Source organism: Gadus chalcogrammus, chromosome 19 (assembly GCF_026213295.1).
Source record: "Gadus chalcogrammus isolate NIFS_2021 chromosome 19, NIFS_Gcha_1.0, whole genome shotgun sequence".
NCBI classification, from domain to species: domain Eukaryota; kingdom Metazoa; phylum Chordata; class Actinopteri; order Gadiformes; family Gadidae; genus Gadus; species Gadus chalcogrammus.
Window position 1 is genome coordinate 14,658,569 of NC_079430.1, and position 14,437 is coordinate 14,673,005.

Genomic DNA, 14,437 nt, shown 5'->3' on the forward strand with positions numbered 1-14,437 from the left:
CTCAGACCACGTATCTCAAGCCTGTGATGAAACGTTGGGAAACATCTAATTAGACCGCAAAAATTCCCGAGGAGGCGATTCCGATGGCTGTAAAAAAGGCCGATCACAACTGACCCGTAGGGAGGCTGAAAAACCCATTTCTACTTCAGCTCTGTAATTATGTCGTACCGGATCTGAACTGGATTGGCCATTAATGTATGGATTCGACCTCACCTCCTCTGCAACTGGGCTCCCCCCTTCTGTACAGACAGGAAATTACAGCGTAAGTACTGTTGCCACTTACCTGCAGTCTCCCCTATGATTTCCCCTGTCTCTCTTTGCCTAGTTTTTGTTATTGCCCTTTTTGTTGCCATCGTCACCATCATCACCGCTGTCGTCATCGTCCTCGTCATCGTCCTCCTCCTCCCCCTCCTTCTCCTCCTCCTTACATTTTCATTTGGGGCACTGAGCAGACTTTTATCTAAAGCGACATACAACCATTCCTACTCACGTTTATACACAGCCGGCGGTTTCAAACATGCAAGGCGACAGTCAGCTTGTTGGGAGCAGTTCTCAGGGACACCTCGACACACAGCTAGGAGGAGCCGGGGATCGAACAAGCAACATTCCACTTAAATTCAACCTCCTCTACCTCCTGAGCCACTGCCACCCCTTCTTCTTCCTCCTCCTCCTCCTCCTCCTCCTCCTCCTCCTCCTCCTCCTCCTCCTCCTCCTCCTCCTCCTCATTAAAGTTAAAGTTAAGGTAGGCAAGTTGGAGGAACCAGGCAAAATAAGCTAGATTTTGAAAGTAACCAGTCGCAAAGAGCCAGTCCCCAAAAAACACATGAATTACTCGCTAACTGAACTGATGGCTTCAATGGCAGAGTGCACGAAGGTAGATGGGTAGACGGACAGGGATGTCTGTCCCATCATTTCATTAGGGCTGAAGGAATGGATTGGAAGGGCTTATTGAACTCCTATGACCGCCACAGATACCAGATTTTATTTTTTGGTCATTGCAGTTGATTTATTGAATTCTGTTGGGGAGGATTTCAACAAATATGACAAAAAGGCACATTTTATTTTTCAAAAATAAATCGCACACCCTACCTACCCTATAAAATAGTATGTACCACGTAATCCCAGCGGCCGACGTGGGATCAGTCCTCCGACTGCACCCTCCTCCTCCGGATCTCAATGTGCAGCACGGTTAGCCGGATTCACCGGAGCTGGGAGGAGACGCATCTACGATTCCACATCTACGGTCGTACCCACACAACATCCTATCGTCAGCCAAGGAAGCTTGGCACACATTAAAAATGGATTATGGTGTTTGAACATAAATCTCCCCCCTACACGGCACGGTAATTGCTACCCGGAAGACGTTGTATTAGGGTAGGCTGGGGCGGGGGCAGGGGGCGGGGGGATGGAGGGGGGGCACTGTTTGAGTAGCAGAGAGGTACCATAAGTAAAGGCCTCGCACACACATCCCCCCCCCCCCCCCCCCCCCCTCCCCATCACCTCTGAGTTCTCTTGGAGACAAGCTTGGTAGTGGAAGAGAAAGCTCAGGCTTGTTTTCCATCTCTCAGTCTCTCTGTATCTCTCCGTCACCCTGTCTGTCTCTCTTTATCTTTCTAAGTGTCTCTCTCTGGCTTTGTCCGTCTTTCTTTCTGTCTCTCTCTGTCTCTGTCTCTCTCTAGCTCTGTCTATCTCTCACGCACTCTAATGACAAGTACATTTGAGTAAGTTTAATAACACAGTAGTAAACAGTCCTTAACCGTGTGTACAGTGAAGGGACAGACAGAGGGAGTTGGAGAAAGCAACAGATCACACATCGCAAAGATTAAAAGAAGGAATATTTTCTCTTTGGCTCTATTCTCCTGATACAATGTCAAACAAATACTGTATCTGATGTTAAAACTCTCATACACTCGCACAAACGCACACAAACACAGATCAGGGCCTTTGGTCTGTGTGCTTTCCATCGCCAAACATATACTAATGTGTTCTCCCCATGTCTCACAGTGTTCTGAGTGTGGCCATGATGAAAACCTTCACTTTTACGCCACCATCACCACTGTCATCCTCCTCCTCCTCTTCCTCCAACTTCTTCTTCTCCTCCTCCTCCTCCTTCTTCCTCTTCTCCTTCTCCTCCTCCTCATTTTTGGGGCATCTAGCAGGCACTTTTTACCCAAAGAGACTCACAACCATTCATGCACACACTTACATCGGCCTATTAAAAGATGTGGCAACCCATGGGCAACTAGAAGGTTCTCTCTCTCTTCTTATGCACCTTACCCATCCAGAGCCGACACCAACCCTATGGTTTACAACAGTGTGCAGGAAAAGCAACGGCTCTGATTTCAAACACGCCCATGCGTCGATTTATGGACATCGGTTTATAACGGCGGGCGGCGACTAAGCTCCGAACTTGGCGAGTTGTTTAGGAATCGACGAGAAATCCTTGGAGAGCCTCTGATGATAATAATAGACTCTCAGAACGACTGCAGAGGAAGAAAGCAAAGAGGAATATATGACAGTTGGCGCTGCAGAGAGTCTCGCCTGACAGCCATTGATTTCTTTGATCCGCTGAGGAAATAAGAGGGGGGCCCCCCTGCCAGGCCGGGAGTTGTTCAGGAACGTTCTCAGCGCCCGACGTGCGGTCGTACCCAGGGATATATTTCACATCAACGACGATTAATTCCCATTATCCTCCCCGCCTCCACCGTCACCAAGAAACCATTAACTCTCTGAAGCCGTTCCTTCCGAAGGGAACACCGACATAATGGAGCAAAACCAACTGCTTTTTTTTGGTCTTGCGATTGGGTTTCTAAATCGTTTAGAGCCAGAAAGATCCTTTTTAAAGGGTTATGAAACGGTAGTTCTGTTTTCTCCTCTGATAAACATGCTAGTGATTATCTATTTAGCTAACTTTACGCTATCAGTCAGGGATTTAGGGTCTCCCTCGATCGGACTCGGAACACCGGCGTAGATTCTGTAACTAGAATTTCATTCTTTCGTCTGAGAAATATTGCAAAAATCGGACCAAAGACTGAAGCAGATGCAGAGACGCTCAATCACGCATTTACATCATCAACACTTGATTATTGTAATTCATTTTTCTCTGGTCTACTTAACTCGACCACGAAAAGCCTCAAGCTTCTACAGAATGCTGCAGTTAGACTATTGGCTAGAACGAGAAAATTGGATCATATTACCCCAATTCTCGCCTCCCTGCACTGGCTACCAATAACTGCCAGATCGGATTTTAAGGTGCTGCTGTGAACCTATAAAGCCTTGCATGGATCAGCACCATCCTACCTGAAGGACCTCACCATTCCTTATAGTCCTCCCCGCCCCATCCGGTCTTCGGGAGCTGGCCTTCTTTCGCTACCAAAGGTTAAAAAGATATCAACAGGAAGAAGAGCGTTTGCCTATCGAGCACCCTCTCTATGGAATAGTCTGTCACCTGTAATCAGGGAAGCTGACTCTGTCGACCTATTCAAAGCTGAAAACGTACCTCTACGGTCTTTTGTTTGGAACATAGGGGTGCAAAAGCGATGCTGATGTAGGGAATGATGCCAAATGCGTGGATGATGTGCGTCGATGTCGGATGATGGTAATGTTTCTGTTTCTTTTACTAAATTAGAAGCAGTCTACATTTCCAGTATGCACTTTTCCTTTCTAATTCATTATTCTGTCTGTTCTAGCGTGTGACTGCGACTGGATGCCTGGACTCTCCTTTTGCTTAACCGGCCAGAACCCCATCTCGATTTAAATAGTTTTGCCTGTATGGATGGATGGATGGATGGATGGATGTCAGTTATGCACCCATTGCACTCCTGATCATCCCTGGAAGGAGGGATCCCCCACTCTGCGTTGCTCCTCCAGATTTCTTCCTTGCTAATGAAGGGATTTTTTTCTTTCTATCTCATGGGGGCAAGGGTCAGGGGGGTGCCATAAATATTTGGCCTGTAAAGGCCTTAGAGACTACCGGTGATTAAGGGCTCTACACGTACAAATGTAAAGTTTTCTACAATTCTTTCACGAAGAGAAAGTGGGTATGTGTTTTTTTACACAGCATGGAAGCGGTACTCTCTTATATTATAAAGAGCCCCAAGCATGGCAGTACCCCTTTAACATATTATCCAGCAATCCTTTCTGTTCACATTTCTGGGAGAGAATTCATACATTTACACACACGCACTAACACGCATGCATGCATGCACGCACACACAAACACACGCATACATGGTTATGTACACACATACATCTATAGGCACGACAAGCGCACACACACACACACACACACACACACACACACACACACACACACACACACACACACACACACACACACACACACTATCAACCTCTCCTCCAGGGGCATGACCTATGGTGTAGTGTTGTTGATTTCACGTTTTGATCTGAGGATCAAACTTCTCCTGCCTTTGACGCTGTAGGCTGTTCTACGTGATCCGTTCAATATATAATAGTCATGTTATGGGGGTCTTTTTGCATGCATGTCCAGTGGATTCAATATAGAAATGCTGATGGTCTGTTTTTAACTTTTGAACGTTTCCTTTTACGGCTTATGTATAGGAATCTGTGGAACCTTTGCATGTTTCAGACTTCAACTCACACACAAGTTCATGCCTTTCACATTGGCAAACGCACACACACACACACACACACACACACACACACACACACACACACACACACACACACACACACACACACACACACACACACACAGCATACACTATGTATATATTGATTAACCACCGTCATGGTGAAACCCTTGCAGTATTCATCAAGGTTACATGCATATAGGTATACCCCCAATTCAATCAGCACCATGGACAGAGACACACAAAGAGATGGGAACGTTTCACCTCAATACAAATCCGGTTTCTGCTAGATTTGGAGGTGGAGCTCCCAATTGCTAGCCCAATCAGACACACATCTCATGGGTGGGGTAAAACATGTCGTTTCACTACTGTGCACTTGAGCTCAAACTTAAAACAGATAAACAAAAAATAAATGAAGATTCTTCCAGTTTATGCTACTGTTTGGTAAACTTAACTTAATCAAGGCGCATAAGTCTATTAATAAATCCAATGTTTTTATATATTATATACTATTTGCAGTGTAGCCCACCAAATTGTTTATTTTTTAGACAGCAGAACGCAAAGCTGCACCCTAAATAGCTGTTGATAGCCGGGACCACAAGAATAACATGTGTGGTTTTGTGTCATCTGAAGTCTAAAGTGTAGCTTAAGTTTTAAGTACTGGTTAAATATTCAGTGTACATTCCCTTATCGAATCTGAGGCAGACATAAAATAACCTCTGGTTTAAATCTGAGTCCAGTCGTGGTGTATTTATTCATTGATTGATTTTCCATCCAACGACCTGTAAACAATTGTTTCATGCATTCAGACGCTCACACTGGCTTGTTTGTTTAGCTCGGAACGTTAACAGGAGGAAATTGTTATGTTTTCTTTCTTGCAGACGGACCATTTACAATGTTATTTTCCTGAGGCGACATTTGAACGCTGTATTTGGTTATACACTCAAGATGGCTTCCATATAAAATATGCAAGGTGATTCGATTTGACTCTTGTGTGGTCATTTCAGAACCATTATATTACCCCAACGTGGATGAATTAAGCATTTTGTGAACCACAGCAGAACAATCTAATTAAAATGTATAATTTAATTGAAATACATTTATTGGAGTTTTTACGTGGTGTGATCAATATCATTGGTCTCCTTTCCCATAAAACCTGCAGTCCTCTCTCTTAAACTGTAAATTATCGATTTTTGAGAGCAATCGCTTTCAACTGATGTTAACAGTTTACCCTGTTTGTTGTTTTCCAGAAAAAAGGCGTTCAGGGTGTCTTCAATATGAAGCATATAGGCCTTCAACATCCTGTGACCCATCTCATAGATCCAGACACAATAGATACAGAGGAGCCTTATAACCGCAACATCTGATAAGCTTCCTTAGGTACCTGCTCTTTGAAAGTAGTTTTGGAAGAGGGACAGTCCTAAAGACACAAAAAGTCTTAGTTTAGATCTACTTACTATGAGTAGGGACGTCAATTCTCACTATGCTTTCTGTTGGCTGATTTATTTTCTGTGGAGCAATTCATAAAGTGAAAGAAAAACGACAGCGGATACATTAATTGATTTTCGATTGTAAATGAATGTCATTACGCACGGTTGCATCACAGCCAATCAGACAAACGCGACTTGGACAAACTCTCCTTAATTAATATTCATCCACAAGCTATAACCGTTTGCTATTTCAAAGTCTCTTTATATATTTTAGCAATCCATTTTGAATTTACAATTATTTTTGCTGAGGAGGTTTCATAACTGAGGGAAATGACCAATGATATGAGCTGGTCGGATTATCTTATGGATGGATGACCATGAGGGTACACGAGGGTGAGCCTCCACCCTCAAGGTGACACCCATTTCCTCTCACTTTCTCTTCTCGTTGACCAATTACTACACTCTCACTCTGGGGCTTGGAGAGACCATCTGCACCGGCGGAGAAGGGGAGCACTCAACATGTTGGATTCATTTTCTGAAGGGAAAAATTAAACACAAAAAGAAATACGATATTTTTATGTTGAATAATGTGTTTTTCCCGTTTAATTTTATAGAAAATAATTAAATTGTTATAATTCGTGATGCGAGGCCAAGTAAAGGGTGGGTTTTTATTTTAATCAACTGAAATCTATCCACTTAAATTCTTGTGGAAGACGTACAAAATCTCAGGCCGTGTAATATTAGCCCCTTCAGAATATATGTGATATTAGCCCCAGAATTGTTTTATTTATTTAAGTAGTCTACAACAATAGACTATTTAAATCCATATCTTTTTCTGTAATTTGCACAGTATTTGTGCGCTAGAATCAACCGTGGCTAGTACCACTACTGGGCTACTGGAACACTTTAAACTTACACTTCACACCTCATTACATATTATAACTTATTACCACTGTCTTAGTTTATCTTATTATTTTGACTTCGTAATTTATTTTATTATTATTATTTATTATTGTGATCAATGCTGCTACTTATTTTTATATTGTAGGCCTACATATCATCAATTACTTTATCTTGAATTGTTGCTGCTATGTCACTGTTGAGGAACCAAGCCTTAGAATTTCACCCTTGTGTATTTACACGTACAATAAGATGTATTAAAAGTAATTCTGATTCTGAAATGAAATGAACATGTGTAACTTTAAGAAGCTCTCCTCCAGTCCCCCTCTGACTGGAGCCACAATGGTCTCGTCCAGCTCCTCCGCTCTCCAGCGTTTCCACTGGCGCTACTGCTTCCCCATCAGTGTCTCCAGTGCTGCTGCTGCTGCACAGCCCGATTTCACACGTTGACCTGGCTATTTTTCTATTTTTTGCATTATTTTTTATTCATTCTTCTCGGACCATGTCAGCGGGGGAATGAGCCGCGTCTCGCCTCGGTGGTCTCGCGCAGGAGCAGGAGCGTGTGGGCAGCTTCCCCCTGGCGTCCTGCAGGACTGGGTTCCTCTGATGGTGATGCCAGCTGTGTGAATCCGGTTACCTTTGCAGTGACTGCACTTGACATTGATCCGTTTAAGGAAGGCGCTGATCGCGAAGACATCCATTGTGAGTATGATTAAAAAAAAATCGTTGCATTCCATTGACCTTCGATGCTCTGATTCTGAGGGGGTCTTTTATTCGGGTACCCCGACCATGCCCGTGGCTCAAGGTGATTTTTCTCCTCTCTTACACCTCCAACTCCGAACTGATGTGGGAGTGATCCTGTGTGTGTGTGTGTGTGTGTGTGTGTGTGTGTGTGTGTGTGTGTGTGTGTGTGTGTGTGTGTGTGTGTGTGTGTGTGTGTGTGAGATCGTGGACCGTGCAGTGCAGCCATACATCCAGCCGTCATTGACACTGTTAAAAAGCTGACACTGAATACGTTTGACTCTCACGAGAGAGAGAGAGAGAGAGAGAGAGAGAGAGAGAGAGAGAGAGAGAGAGAGAGAGAGAGAGAGAGAGAATGCATGATGTAATGCACTTGAGACATAGCCAAGGATTCTCCTCAATTATCGTTTTTTACACCGACAAGAGGATGAGATCAGGCTCTTCGGCGTCACGGTCCCGTGGGTTTGTTTAAGAGACGAGGATGCTGCTGTGATCGTGGTGTCGCTGTCACAGAGACAGTAGAGAAGCATAAACGATGATTCTACTGGTGTTTTAGTAGCCTAGTCACTAGTGGATACACGATTCTACTGGTGTCTTTACCTCTCTCTCTCTCTCTCTCTCTCTCTCTCTCTCTCTCTCTCTCTCTCTCTCTCTCTCTCTCTCTCTCTCTCTCTCTCCTCTCTCTCTCTCTCTCTCTCTCTCTCTCTCTCTCTCTCTCTCCCCACACATATGAATGTGTGTCTATTGAATACAATCATCCACACACAGACTGTAAGCTGCATTATATTCTTGTTCGACACTCAGCCTGTACCTGACTGTTTGTGCAAATGGCCACACACATAATTGTGTGTGTGTGTGTGTCTGAGAGAGAGAGAGTGTCTACTATTTAATCTGTGTCTTAAGTATTTAAATGTGTGGAGACCGCTCCATTCAAACAGCAGTCCTCGGTCTTGTCAATGCACGAGATATGTACGATATCTTGCGAGCGCACACTGTATGGCTATTAGCGTCGGCACTCTGTCACATTGAGCTGAGACGATGCAGAGGCGGTTCAGAGCTATTAAAAGGTTTCAGTCTCAACGCAAAAAGCGCCATCAGTTCAGTTGACCCTTTCCTGGCACAAAGTGTCATTCAAGGGCTCATGAAACGATGCAGACCCTCACTGCTAACGAGTCCCAACGAAGCTTGACCAATAGATCCCCTCTGAGGAGCGACTGTTGGGTTCCGGCATGTGGTTTGGTTTGTCTTGCAGCCAAGACGTCCTCAGCCACAAGTCAAACTCTTGAGGGTGCCACGCAGAGCCCTCACTTCCGTCCGTGTCCTGTGTTTGATCTCAGACGGTTCGCGGCTTGCATGACCTGGTTGCCGGGAGTTGTGGGTAATGTTAGGGGCAATGCACACACGCACGCGCACACACTCACACACCTGATGCACAAACGTGTTCTTATTCGTGTGTGTATGAGGGTCTCTCTCACACCTTACCTCCACCTGTCCATGCTTCGTATTCAAAGGGGGTGTCCATCCAAACACAAAGTACATAACGAAGCTCTGTAGGCATTGATCGATGGCGTTTACATTTCTGATTAATGCCGCACCGCATCCCAAGCCAGTCTCTGACAATTGGTTGAGGCACTGTGACGCGGAGGATTCCAGTATACTGATGGATGATATCGATTTGATTAGTTTGGGGGCTTTACTACTATGTCATGGAAAGGTAGGACCGCATTTCAATATACAGTGAGCACATACCTACTGTCTGTCTGTTGCAGTTACAATGCGTGTAGCCTCTGTTATCTAACGACCGTGCAACATCAGACCAAGTCGCTAACGAAGTGAGCCGTGAATGGAAATTTCCAGGTGCGGGAAATGAATAAAATAAATCCTGCCATGTTTGTAAGCCCCGCCCACTGCGCTGAACCCGCTGCTTTCTCTCGTTAGCTGCACCTGTGGTTGGCTGCTAATTAGCCAGATCACAGATGGTTCAAAAAGTGGAGAGGACTTTTAATTGATGAGGCAGGAGTCCTCCTCCCAAAAGTGCACCACTGTCTGCGTAGCGGCACATAAAGTTGTTCACCTTTGGAGGTACTATCGGCCAAGGACCCGATGAATATTTAGTCTTTGTTAACATTTACTACGTCAAAAGAGCGAGAGAATCAACAAATCCAAGAATTTCACGTCAAGCATCAATAAAGTAACTTATTATTTCCCTTAAGTTTGTTAATTCCCTTAAAATGAAAGTATTAATTGTTGACCATGCCCGGACCCCTGTCTCAACCCACTTATGGGCCGCGACCCAGAGATTGAGAACCACTGTTCTAGACCATGTTCGATAGTATCCCACTGCTGTGTGTGTGTGTGTGTGTGTGTGTGTGTGTGTGTGTGTGTGTGTGTGTGTGTGTGTGTGTGTGTGTGTGTGTGTGTGTGTGTGTGTGTGTGTGTGTGTGTGCTTCCGTAGCAGCGATTAGATGGATCTGGAGTGTCTGGCGTTCATGGCAGGCGAGCGGACGCCATTTGTATCGTGTATCTGCTTTCGCAGGGAAGAAATATGAATGAGATTTATTTCACAACCACACACTACTGTGGTCTGAGCTTTACCGCCCAATCTGGGCCCGCCAGTCCATTCATAAAAAACACACCACGCACCTGGTGCTAGCGGTGCCAAAGGAAAAAGTGGAGAGAACTAACACGCACTGCACTCTGTTTCCCAGAATGCATCGGTCTAGCTATAGGTGTCTAATCGAATGCAATGCAGTCTGGGAAACTGAGTACAGATTGTCGGGCCGTAAGTCAGCCTGAACCTGGTGTTAATGATAATTAGACGTCTCTCTCGTTTTCTCACACTGTGTGTGTTTGTGTGTGTGTGTGTGTGTGTGTGTGTGTGTGTGTGTTATGTACTGTGTTTGTACTGTGTGGTACATACTGTATGCTATGTTCTGTGTATTTGTCTTTGTATGGTGTGTGTGTGTGTGTGCGTTATGTACTGTAGTTCAAAAAGTGTGTGTTTGTGTTGTGCACTGTGAATGTGTCTTGGTATGTCATGAATGCTGTGTGTGTATGTAATATGCATGTGATTTACGGTGTGTATACTATGTGTGTATACATAAGCTTTGTTAGTTTCAGATGCCCTGCTTCGCCCTCATGCCGTCGGCACGCAACACAAACTATGAACTATGAAAAAAAAAACGAATGCCCTCCATTAAATCATTCAAATTTCCAGGCCTTGTCTGTTATAATCTGTATCTAGTTTCCAGCATAGCTTGAAACTAGATACAGATTATACGAGACAAGGGCTGGAAATTTGGCTCTCTAGGTATTTAATGAGCTGGCTGCGAGTGAAGCTTGCGATGGACGCTGTGTCACATTGTGACAAACGTCAGTTTTAATTCATCAAAGCCAGGGTCATCAAAGTCCTGTCGACTTCCTGTGCAGCAGGAAGCTTCTCTTCACATCTACAGACGGATGTTGTGTTTATTCTTTGTTCTCTCTCTCTCTCTCTCTCTCTCTCTCTCTCTCAACGCTCTCCTCTCGCCACTCTCTCTCTCTCTCTCTATCTCTCCTCTCCTCTCCTCTCCTCTCCTCTCCTCTCCTCTCCTCTCCCCTCCCCCTCTCTCTCTCCTTCTCATCATTCTCTCTCTTGCTCTCTCTTTATCTCTGCCTCCATCGCTCCCCGGATAGTCCTTTCAATCTCTCTTATTCTTCCCGGCCCCCCCTCTCTCTCTCTCTCTCCCCCTCTATGTCTCTCTCCTCGTCTTCCGCTATCTCTATCCCCCTCTCTGTATCTCCCCCACTATATCACTCCCGCCTTCTCGGTCGTCTCCTGCTCACTCTCCCTCGCCCTCTATCTCCAATCTCCATCTCTTTCTATCCATCCTCTTCTCTTCCTCTCTCTCCCCCTCTCCCACTATCTCTCCCCAACTCTGTATCTCCCCCACTATATTGCTTCCGCCTTCTCCGTCATCTCCTCACTCCCTCCCCCTCTTTCTCCCATCTCGATTCCCTTCTCTCCCTCCCCCTCTCTCTCTCTTCCTCTTCATCTCTCTCAGACCCTCTCTCTCCCTCTCTATATCTCTCTCTCCCGCCAGGTTCTTTTGATGTTACAGCAAAGGGGAATATTGCTGAATCACCCCACCTGGGCCTTCAACTCATTGTGTGTGTGTGTGTGTGTGTGTGTGTGTGTGTGTGTGTGTGTGTGTGTGTGTGTGTGTGTGTGTGTGTGTGTGTGTGTGCGCGCCCGCGCACGTGCGTTCTGCTTCCTTATCTATCTCTCCTTCCCAAATGTTCCCACGAATGACATTAACAGAACAGAAGACATTCCGGAACTCGCTAATTCTCCTGCACCGCCCCGTGACTGATTACGTTCTCCAAAGTCAAGTGTGGTTCTCGCTCTCTGTTGAACACTGTTCTAACGATGTGGGACAACTGGCTGATCTTCAATAAACCCACTCATGTTGAACCCTGGAGAAAAAAACCACAGACACTTTTTACCCCACTTGAGTTAAAATGATTTTATTTTCTCTTCTTCACTCACATGGACCCAAATGAACACCTGCCAGCAGCCAATGGTAGATACGATTTGAGAATTTGGCAGATAAACGTAATCCTCATGCTAAACAGAGTTAGCATGGCTGTGAGATCTTTCCACTTCGGTGGGTGAAGACGAATGTGGGGAAGGTTAAATGGTAAATGGATTGCATTTACACAGCGCTTTTCTAACCAGTGGCCACTCAAAGCGCTGTACAATATTGCCTAAAATTCACCCATGCATAAACATATTGACACACCGACGGCAGTGTCAACCATGCAAGGTGACAGCCAGCTCGTCGGGAGCAGTTAGTGCGAGGTGTCTAGCTCAGGGACAGCCTTGAGGTAGGACTCTGCTGGCTTATTATCGTCCGAGTCGGAGATGTCCGATCTGGTGGGACAGTCCAGTCGGACCAGGGCGGTTAACTCCCAGCTGCAAGGTGTCCGGGTTTGATCCCCTGCTATCCCGCGGACTGCCCCGTGGACAGGGAGCCGCTGTCTGTGTTGACTCTGGGATAGAGGGCTCCTCTTAAGGAGGGTAAATATATAACGGTGTTTCTGGGTTCAAGCCTCTGAAAGACGCCGGTTTGTGGCCATCTATCAGTTATTTTATAGGGTCCTTGGGGACACTGCTTGGAGTCCACTGCTGGAGAGTAATATTTCCTTTTACTGCGTTTTCATTGGAGATAAAGGGATTTACTCCTGGGTGCTGGAATATCTCCAAAGGGAAAATCCCATTTGGTACGGTTACCATTAAGTCCCTTTGCATCTGCTTTCATCCAAAGTGTTTTCCGATCGGGCTGCCACCATTCATGGACGTCGTCGATGAAAAAAGGTGTCGACGTCACTGTTTCTGAATACCGTTGAGAATATTGTTGGAATGAACGTGTTAATTATAATCACACTGTGTAACATTTCTGTGTAATCACTGCAGTCGCAATAGTCGCTTCATTCAGTCGCTATGCCCTTTTCAACACCTACAGATATAACAACAACGTGGCGACTGCAGCAGTCTGCCACCAAGGTGAGCAGCATGCTCCTGTGATAGAGGAGGCTGCAGTGCTAGAGTTCTAGAAGAGGCTGCAGTTCTAGAAGCGCAGATCTAGAAGTGCAGTTCCAGAAGGGCAGTCCTAGAAGCGCAGTCCTAGGATTCCTAGTTTATTTAACCAGCTTAAGTGAGTAATTTCCTTTACCTAGACTTTATTTGCAACGTCATCCGAGGAAGAATCCACTTGCTCCCAAGATAGACGACAATACGAGTGCGAATAATGAACGTGAATCAAGAATCAAGAATTTAACCGTCAAGCTAATGTTGGGTAGCCAAAGTGTTAGCACCTCGCTGTGATTTTTTTAAAGGCAAAAAGACTAAGGTTCTAAAAAGGACTTGTTCTTAGGCTGTGGCCTCCTTCCTGTATTGCAGGAACCTAGAATCGGAGTAAGAGCTAAAAAAGGTTGGTGGATTAAAATAAATCCCATACTATTCATGGAGAGGTTTACCCGGACTGAAATCCTGAAAACTATGGGAGTTCTGTCAATGAGCCCATACCAAAACAGTGGTGTGCTAACTGTGCATAATATCTATGGCCTTTCATAGCACTACCACCGCCATGCAGAACACCTGTAAAGTATGAAAACATGATGCTCTGGGCTGTGGAACATCAGGAAAGGGCAGAAACACCATGTGTTTAGTATACAAGCGGTTTATGTAAGGACCAACGTGTTATTATTAGTAGGTTCGAGCTTTGGCCATAGTGTGACTGCACCAACGTCACGGTTCTGTCTGTCTTCTCCACATCCCGTAGTCTGGATCCCACCCTGCGGTTTTGGTATTGGGAAGTCTGCAATGAGTCTGCAAGGACCACACAGGATTCACTTCGGCGATCGGGGCGGAGAAAAACAGCCTTCCACGTCCCGCTAAATAATTAATTTTTGTGTGGGTGTGTTTGTGTGTGTGTGTGTGTGTGTGGGGGGTGGGGAAGTAGCTTTAGCACCAGTTAATTCCATGGATTGAAGCAAGTTGTGCATGGAGAGCAAGTTCTGCACACTTGGGTGAATTTAAAAGGCATCTAAATATACCGTCATTAAGACACTGTCAAGGGAGTTTTGTGAGGCCAACCTTATCGCCTTACATTCTCTGTTCTTATTGGCTCGTTAACATGGTCAACAAACCTCTCAACGTGCAGCAAAACCCATTCCCTGCTGTGTGCCTAAGCTGCAATCCAACAATCAATC